Raw genomic sequence first — 9,973 nt, forward strand, 5'->3', positions numbered from 1 at the left:
AATCCACCTATAATGAGGAGTTACAGCTCTGTGTCTCTGGGCAGGGAAGCACCTTGTAACTGGAGTACTAAATTGGTAAGGGTAAAAAGTAACCTGTGGTCACTAACAATAATGCAGGGATTCACCTTGATATGCATCAGTCTGGGTTACTAGTCAGCCCTCTGCCTCTCTGCTCCCACATGCAAAGTTGCCATAATGACTTCATCTCAGCTGGCCCAATTAACAGCTCCCTAGTTTTGTGCAAACCCACCTAAGGCAGCTGTAGGCCTGGTTCATATCTCACTGTGATAGAGAGATTAGCTAGAGCTTGTCTCTCAGCACTCTTTGGAGCCTCTGCTCTACAAAGGAATGACCCAGATACTTTTTTAATATTGGCTTCTCTCACATTCTGTTTTTTTTGAGGTTAGAAAAGTTTCCTTAGCTTGCTATCAGGCATTTCTTTTAAGTAAAAACCATCACTATAAGCACGTTATTTTGAACATGGATTTTATGTTATTTAAGTGCTCATTCAATTTTCTGAGAACATACACCTTGTTGGCAGCAAATGTATTTGTTACACAGAGTGTTATTTTGAAGAGGTCCTGTGGTATATTAAAATGCATCAATGTAAGCAAAGGAAGATTATTAATGAAATATTGAACAGAAATGTTTAACTGTAACTTGCACTGCAATTAAGCTAATGTTCCCCAAACTCTCTCATACGTGCTGATGTGACTCACTGTAGTTATTTTACAACAGAATCACAGACATTTCATCTGTAAAAGACTAATTTGGTTATCTTGTACTTTGCAGTCACTGGTACCCAACTGTACCCATTGAAGCAATGGAAAACAATGAGCTGAAAGGGTGAGAAAAGTAAACTCTATTCCTTAACTCCAGTGCTGCTCCTGACTTGAGAGAATAAGTGAATTTCTAGAGAGAGCTCCAGTCTCACAACAGCCAAAAATGATGCCCATCCCATGTCAGGAACAGATTACAAGAATGGAAGAACATTGACTACTTCTTTCAAAACAAAGGAAGGTAGTATATTTTCAAGACATCAGATTCTATAACAGTAGTAAATCCTGTCTGAAAGGTTAATGTGAACCATGCAGAACGTGTCACAGTAAGCCATACTTCCTCTTCAGGCAAAACAGAAACCTGAAAATCATTGTCCAGGAATGCACCAAAACCTCTTAGCATGAGCTCCTGAAATATTCATGAACATTAAGAAAACAGGAAACTTTTTGGAGAGCATGTTATTTTGATGTAACTTGCTATGTACATGCCATCCTCTAAGGTCTAAAAATATAAAAGGAAGGGTTTTTTTTTCAGTAAGTAAATGAAGTATTGGGGACTCAGGAATTTCATCTCCTGGCTGCCACACACCACGCAATGTTCATTAGTTCAGCTCCTCAATTACCTATCCAAATGGGAAAATCCTTATATGAAGGGGTGTTTTCTGGTGTAGATCAGTGAGGAGTTCAGAATGTTAAGATGAGAAGATGTACCAAGTATGTAAATTATTAATTAATAGGAATCACTGAACTGTACTATACCAGCTGAATTTAGATTCAACATTAACTTTCCAGACTTCTGTATTTTTGTTACTTTTGGAAAGTTCAGAGGCATGCACCTTTTAAATGTCTAATTCTTATGTTAACCACCAGCATGGAAAAGGAGAAAGGAGGGAAAAGGGAAAAGGAGAAATAAGGAGGTGTGAACTTCAGTTGCAAGTATGGAAATGCACAGCAGCACAGCCATCCCCATCAGTACTTCCTGTCACTTTCCTCTCAGGGGCATGTTTCTTGTATTATGAGGCTAAATGCTGCTGGTGAGGCAAGTCAGGAGCTCACCCAGTGTGAATTACTCACATTGAAGGAGGTTTAGGAGCATGAAAATGGCAACTTCGCATTAAGTGCTGGAAATATGTGCTGAAAAAACCACTGTTGAAACGTGCACGTATTTTGCAAAGACATGAGTATTTGGAGAACAGCAAAAGACATTGCTAGGCACAGGCAGACATTTTACCTGATTACTTGGCCTCAGTTTCAAAGACATTTCTGTTGGCAGCAGCACCAGCTCAGGCAGCCTCTCCTCTCCCCAGCCCTCAGCATTTAATTAGCCCCGTTCCACGCTCATAAAGCTGTTTGTATACCGTGTAGTGAAACCAAGCAAAGAGGCATGTTGCAGAGAAACAAAGAGAGAAAGACAAAGAGGTGGAGAGCAAATTGTTTCCAGGTGTAGCCATAGACTGTCTCACATTCAAAGGCTGGGTTGCTTAAAGTATAACTCAGGCACATTGTCCTGTTTCTGCACAGCACAGCATAGACTGAGGAACTGATCTGGCTGGGAGGTATTTTTTTGGCTGGAATGGGGAAGTAGAATTTTGTTTCTGCAGCTGGACTGATTTCCCATCCGGTTCATCGGGAGGCTGGGCACAGCCTTGTACAAGTGTTTTTGTGGGGTGAACTGGATGAGGAATTCATCCATGTTAAAAATAACCAAGAAGGTGGTGGGTGTTGGGTTATTTTAGTGCTTCTAACCTACTTCACAGGATGGCTCCACAAACAGTTTTACCTATGTCGTATTCTGACAGCAGGAGAAAGAGGAGGGTTGTGTCATGGGTCACTATTATCAAAGGGAATGCCCCTCCAATGCAGCCGCCTGCAGTGCACCTGAGTGCAGTGGCAGCAGAGCCGCCCCACACACCAGCTCAGCCAAACTGTCCTGCCCACTTTGTGTAGCCAGTTTTGGAAACAGAAAGCTACTGTGAAGTCCTCAGATTCTGCTTTCTATTCTAAAATTCTTGACTCTGGCACTTGCACAGCCTTAAGCCCTGGACACCTCTGTGGTGACTGTCCTGCCTCCAGGGCCACTCTCCTGCCTGCTGCTGCCAGAAAGATGAGATAGGAATTTGCCAGAATGCTCCAGACAGAAGAATCACAGTTCCTCCCTACCAGAGTTAGTGCAGAGGACTTTACAACTCGGATTTCTCCTCACTGGCCACTGTGGACAGCATAGTAGATGGAATCAGCTTTTTGTGGATTTGGAGATAACCCATCTGATCCTTCAGTGCAGCTAGGCTTACACCTAGTCCTCTTGCTCCAGGTCTTTATATGATACAGGATGGCAACAGCCCTGGGTGTGGGGATGGTCCTCACTTGCAGGTTTGGGCCAGCCTACAGCATCCTCCAGTCACCAGGTGGCAGCTTCAGATGCAGATACAAACTTCACAGTTGAGTTCAAAAAGAGGTTGGCATCTGGAGGACTAGTTTGTTGGTTTACAATAGATCCTCACACACTGTGGAACACATGCACAGGCAAAGCTTTCCTCCTGTTTTTAATCTGTTGATGTATAGTTGCACCTACGCAAGTCTTCTTGGAATGAAAATGGACCCTCATAAGGCAAAGATCATTTCCTTTCAGTGAGTATGTGACACTGTGACTCAGTCTACGAACGTGGAGGATTTTTTCGTTCAACATTGAGTTGAGTGGCTTTGCTTCTTCCAGATGTACTTGAAGATAAGAGCCACTAGAAACTGCGGAATGACTGAGGCATGAACTCTTCTATTAGGAAGCAAACACCGTGTATGTTTGCCACAGGGTGACTATCTCTAGCAACACTCACAGACACTGATCACAGGTCTCATGTTGTGAATATCATTCTGATTTGGAGCTCTGTCTGTAACTGTGATTTTTATAGGAGCAGCGACTTCTTTTGGATTCAGTTATTAAAAAAAAATGGCAGCCAAGAATCCCAAACTGTGCTTAGTAAGATTATTTGAACATATGTGTCTGTATGTAAGGTCGAGTCACATCCTCGTGTTGTTTCCGAGAGCTTACTGCTGCCTGATAGCGTTAGCTTGAGCAGAACTGCCTAGGAACGTACAATGAGGACTTCTGCTCTTCTTGCAGGAAGCAAGAATTGCCCATGAAACAGGACTTCAGCTGATAGAAAGCCATTGAAATAAATATTCCTTCTTGTGCAATGCTGTTTCTAAAGGCATTTCTGTCCAGGTATATTCACTACTCTCTTACAGTTATCTCATTAGATCTTCTCAGATCAAACTTAGCACTAATCTTTAACCCAAACCTCACATTGTATACTGTATTTGATGTGTGCAAAAGAAATAGGAATAAGGAAAATGTCTTATATACATTTTTACTGCTTATGATCATTTAGTGACCGAGGCTTCCCCTTTGGAGACTTATCAATTCCTGTCTCAGTCACCAGGAAGAAGAATAATGGTTTTTTTTTACACTGGACATTCATAATCTCTAAAACCAAACTGTCATTAAGATGGACTACTGCCAAAATAGCTGACATTAAATGTACTTAGGGTACATTATTCGTGAAACTTTCACAAGGAAATAGATATAATAAGCCAAAAGGTCTGTTAGACAAGGGGAAAGAACTCTCCTGGCCCATTTGTACCATCGGTTGAGTTTCTGTGGTTGTTTTTAGCTTGCTGGTCCCCTCGTCCTGCACCAGTGTCCGAGTTTGAAAGTCTGTTCACTTTTTCCTAACCTGCTAACTGTTCAAATTTGGAACATGGTGGGAGGTTGAGGGTGAAGTTAGAGGAGATGGAGCGAGCTGATCTGATAGCTCTCTGATCCTTAAAGGAGGAGGAACCATTCCTTCTCACAGCTATGCATTCCTGAAGCTTATTGTGTGCTGGCTCTGATGCTTGTTGGGCCCTTCCAACTGCTAACCAAGCAGAAAACACACTTTTTGTCTTGCAAAGCTAATAGTTTCTTGCCAGACAGGGAGTTAAATCAGCTCACCAAAAGTCTAGAGAGTGCTATACTTTGAATAAAAGGGTGGAAGTGGAATCATCAGGCTTGGCCTAAAGGAAAGGCAGAAAAAAGAGAGACTGTAACCTCCTCCTTTTTGATTGCTCATCAAATCACACACAAAGTCTTTGTATACTTGTGATCTGTAAAAAGAAAAATCTGTGAAAATTAACAACAGTCCAGAGTCCAGCTAGAGCAGCTGTTCTGCCAGCTAGGAGTGGCTGGTGCTGCAGAGATTAAAGTGCCTTCAACTAAAATATTTTATTAACAAGGGTTTAAATCTTGATTTTAGTGCTTGTTAAGACAAATGCAGCTACACCTCTAGGACAGAAACATGCTGCAAGCTATCCTGACAAGGTTGTGAGGAATTAGACCCACTCTCACCTCAGAACAGATTTTGTCAAAGTCCGAACTCCAGATTTTCAGCCCCTCTGCTCCTGTGCTTTGACAAAGAACAGAGACCTTGGCTTTAAAGCAGCTTTGCAATTCCTGTTTGCTGTGCTATACAAGGGTCTGAGGCTGCTTAATTACACTGGAGCCCCAACCACAGAATACTGCAAGGCTTTCCAGATACCTCTCCTCCCGTCATCTCACACACCCCATGACTGAGCGCAGGACTGGTACAAATCCCTCCCATGAGTTTTATTTGACTGAGAAAGCTTCTGGTACAATTGGTATTCTCAAGTGGTGGTTTCCACCCCATTCAAAAGGACCCATGTAAGGCCAGATGGTTTAGATTACAGGACGCCTTGTTTGTGCCGGAGGTCTGAAACCTCCATCCTCCCCTGCCCCTGCCGTAAGGAACCGGTGCAGAGGAGGAGGAGGAGGGCAGGTCCCCGAGCACAGCTGGTGTGGGCAGCCATGGGGACCAGGCTGGGTGGGAGATCGATGCAGCCTCAGGCATCAAACAGTGCTAAGCGGGGAAAATGCTCTCAGCACAATGAAACTTCGGAAGAAAATGAGGAGAAAGAAAAAGCTCAATAAGCCTTGTCTCTGCTGCTGCGTGGCTGCCCACCACAATGTAGGGACGTCTGACTGATCCCTAATGCACCCCCAAAGTAGCTCCCATAACTTGTACCAAGGGTTGCTGAGGGGTGATCTGCCAGCTTCCAGCTGCAGACTGAGTGAACAGCCAAACCAATCTGCTCTGCATTTGGTTTTCACTATTTCTTATCAAAATACTGACCTGATACAGGGAAGATCTTACAAAACATAATAAAGTCTGCTGCTGCCAAGGAATGATTGCTGCTAGCTAACATTTATTTTTCCACAATTATATTCAGGGCTGTTGAAGGCTTGGTTGTCCTTTCGAGACAGACCAGATCAAGGAGTGGTGTGTACAGTACATCATCCCAGGATAAATCCGGGGAGGCTCTATGACTCAGAAGTGAGTCACTGCTCCTCCTCTGTTTCTTCCAGACTCTTGGGGGCGTACCAATTTATTGTCGGTCTGTATCTGCAGGAAATGATTCCCCCCAGCTCAGCTACCCTCCGCAGAAGGAATTCTGACACGTTCTGCTCGTCCCTTGCCTCTTGGGAGGGGCAAAGAGGTGAGCAGACGTTGTATGACTGCACACCGAGACCCTAGGGCTCGGTACCCCATGCAGAGATCTAAGAGACAAGCAGAGAAACGAGGGAGTTGGGTTTTTTTCTTCCTTGAATGACATACTGTCCAGGTGATTATTTGGAACTAGATTGTTCCTACCAACCCCCCAAATCCCAACTACTAAACTAAGATTGACCTTTCAGAGTGTTATTTCTAAGAACTTGGACAAAATAAGATAGTATGACTCAAACAACAGGAGGAAGAGCGTCTGCATCACAGTTAAGCCACACAAATTACTTTCACTGTCAGGATCAAGTATTCTAAAAAACATCCTCAAGAATGATTAATCTTCTTTTCTCTTTAGCAAGGCAGATGGAAGTATACCAGCAGAGCCAGGTGGGAAGTGTTTAAACAATATTAACTTAGTCTCCAGCCAGTCTCCACTAGTAGGAACACAAGCTCTAGGTTGGAAGGGAAAACAATAACTAAAGTACCAGATTTTTACATATGGATGCACAAGATATTCAGATAATCACGGAAAAGCATGAGAAGGTACTGAACAGCAAGTAGGCCTGTTCAACTTTGCATTCAAAGTTTGTGAGCCTGAGGAGACTGAATGTATTATAGAAATGCAAATACAAATACAAATGCAAATACTATTTTCCAGAGGCAATGCCAATTAAAGAATTTCTTCCTCCCTGCCATTCACCGTCCTCCCCATGCTCATTTTCCTATCCCACTCACTCCTAGTTGTGTTTCATGAGACAGTGCTCGGAGACAACCCTTTACCATCTCTGACTGCTCATCCCCAGCCTTGTGCCACTCTGGCACAACTGGCTGCATAGTCAAGTGGTAAATGCTCTATTCTGCAAGATAAGTGCTGAAGTGGGCCTGAAGGGGCCTTTTAAATAAAAGAAAAATAGCTGTAGAATGGCAAAGAGGAATGAATGAGAATTATGATTGTTTGGAATTACAGATGTTAAAATCTAAACAAACCCCCAAATCCAAAATTCCTAAATAAAGGCTTTGAACATGAGTATATGACTAATTAAGATAATATGCACACAGAAATTTAATTTGCAGTATTATAAATCATATTAAAAATAAATTTTCTCGTCTTTGTAAAAGCTCGTGCATTAGTTTTCACCACATTTCTGGTTAGTCTTGGCACAGGCTGGCCCTTGAACTTAAATTCTCTTAAAAGGAATGGTTTCCAGTTTTCTTCTCTTTCCTTAACATTTGTCACAGCCCATTATTACTGTATAGGAAATGGTTCTGCTGGCCAGCTGCAGGCTGCTGAGGGGGATGTGGCAGATCGCTGGCGGCCAGCACAGCAGGGGATTACTGGAGATCACTGTCTGCATGGAAGGAAACCTGGAGGGGCATGTTTCCAGTAACACTGCAGACCTAATGAGTGCCCAGTTTTATGGTAAGACCTAGCAGTGAGGCTGCCAGGCTGCTGCTTCATGCTGTGCTGTTCTATAACATTCATTTATCACCGTATTTCTCATACTTGTTTACAGTTTGCAAGGCACTGGAGCACTTTCTGATAAATATGCTAAAATAAACACCACAGGCTCCTGCCCAGTAACTCCTATGTATAATCACAGCACAGCTACATAATGATAATGCACGTGGACAACACTGAAGGCTGGAGAACAGAAGATGATTAATAGGTATAGTGAGATTCTGTGAAGAAAACAAAGGAAATAAACCAGCTCTATCAGTGGGTATTTTACCACTGTGGAGAAGCACAACAATAAGTTGTAACTGAACAATGACATCCTAGAGAAAACAGAACTCCCCATAAAAAGCTCCTTAAGAACAGCTTCCCTGTTACATCACGGACACCTCATTTAGAAAATTTAAGACCAGAAAAAGAACGACTTCCAAGAAGACAGGCCATCAGTAAATGCTCCCATCCCCAGCTCCTGTGATGCTGTGCCCTTATGGTAAAAAATATCTCCATCTTAATTTTGTCTTAAGAGAATTTGGGAACTCTGAAAAACAGATCAAAAGCTGGAAGAGCGAGGTGTACTTGAATTTGGATTTGTCTTGTGTCTAACCTGGCAGAGGGAAGCGGCACCGGAGCTACCCAGCTGAGGCCAGTCCATCCCCTGGAATGTGGCTGCCGGAGCCGGGCTGATGGATGCTGACAGCACTGCTTTCATCTGGCAGAGTCCCCACCACCAGCTGCGCCGGGGAAAGAAAGAGCGTGCAGGAATTCACAGCATTCCCCCTCTGATTAATCCCCGGCTTTCCCGCTGCGCCTGAATGAATTGGGCTAGGGATTCGTGGCTCTGCTGGGGGAGATTTGCTGGTTTCTCTGAGCTCCCTGGGGGGAAGTGATATAGAGAGCAAATAACCAGCAGGCAGTGCCGAAGTGATGTAATGGGCCAGGGCATGAAAGCCCCTCGCCTCTGCTCTACCCACCTTTCCCGGGCTTTTCTCCATGTGACGAGGAGTGGGTGCAGAAGAAAACTCCATGCTGCTGCCACAAAGCTGTAGCTTTACAGTTTATAAAGCACACCCTTAATTCCTTGGCCAATTTCTACATAGATTGGCCCAGTTACAGAAATAAGTCACATTTAAGCCAAGATCTTGATAGCACAAAGACAGCTTGGTTAAAAACTGACAGGTGATCTGAGGATGAAGACAGTTAAGTGCCAGGGTGCAAAGCCCTGTGGCCAGTTGAGTCACAGCCCTTGGCAGCCACCCCAAACCCTCTATCCTGGCTCCCTCCTTCTTACCAGGCTGGACAATAACTAAATATCAGTGTGGCATTTTAAAAATGATACCTAATGTTGGCAGAATGGTGGGAAGGCTCTGGAAGTATTGGATTTCAGAAACTAACCTGAACCTTAGAAGACAGTCAGTAAGTGTAATCCAACTGATTAACCAGGTACTTAGGGACTATGTGGAAATGTACACATGAAGTCTAGCTATAATTATGTAGGCCTTGCTATAAAATAACATCACTGGGCTATCCTGATGTTTGAAAAAATTGGATGGTCTCAGATGCTTGTAGTAAAGAAGAAAAAAAGTTTGTAGGTATGCACAAAGCTTCACATCCCTCTGCTTCCCCAAGTAAGTTTCTTTAAAAGAGAAAAGCATTTTCTTGCCGCGTGCTCTTCAGACAGCTCCAGTTTCTATTTTCAAGATCCAGAGGAAGGAAACGTGACAGAAGATCTGTTTTTCCCACCTGTGTGACTCACATGTAGCTAGCAATCTCTGTCATTAATAAATCAGCAAATACTGCAAGATGGTGGGGATTTTTTTCCCTTTAGTTTTGTTATTGTTTTGTGCATGTTCTGAAATCTGGTATGATAGCTCTGAGAATATTTAGATGTTACATTACAGATATAAATGTAAGAAACATAACAAACAATGACAAAGACAACAGAAGCTGGCATCTGGATTATTTGGTCACTTTATAAATATGAAACACAGTTCTGAATATTGCGCTGCAAAAACTTCACAGTGCATAAATTGTGATCATGTTGTAGCAGGGAAAGCAATGAAAATGCATCACTTCAAATACTGTTAAAACACAAATCTATGCACAGCTGAAGCAGACTCATTAAGTAAGCCATTCTCCAAGGGTTAATCACTCAGCCCAGCCAACAGCTTGCACTTTTGCCTTAGTCTCTT

Source organism: Colius striatus, chromosome 10 (assembly GCF_028858725.1).
Source record: "Colius striatus isolate bColStr4 chromosome 10, bColStr4.1.hap1, whole genome shotgun sequence".
Lineage (NCBI taxonomy): Eukaryota > Metazoa > Chordata > Aves > Coliiformes > Coliidae > Colius > Colius striatus.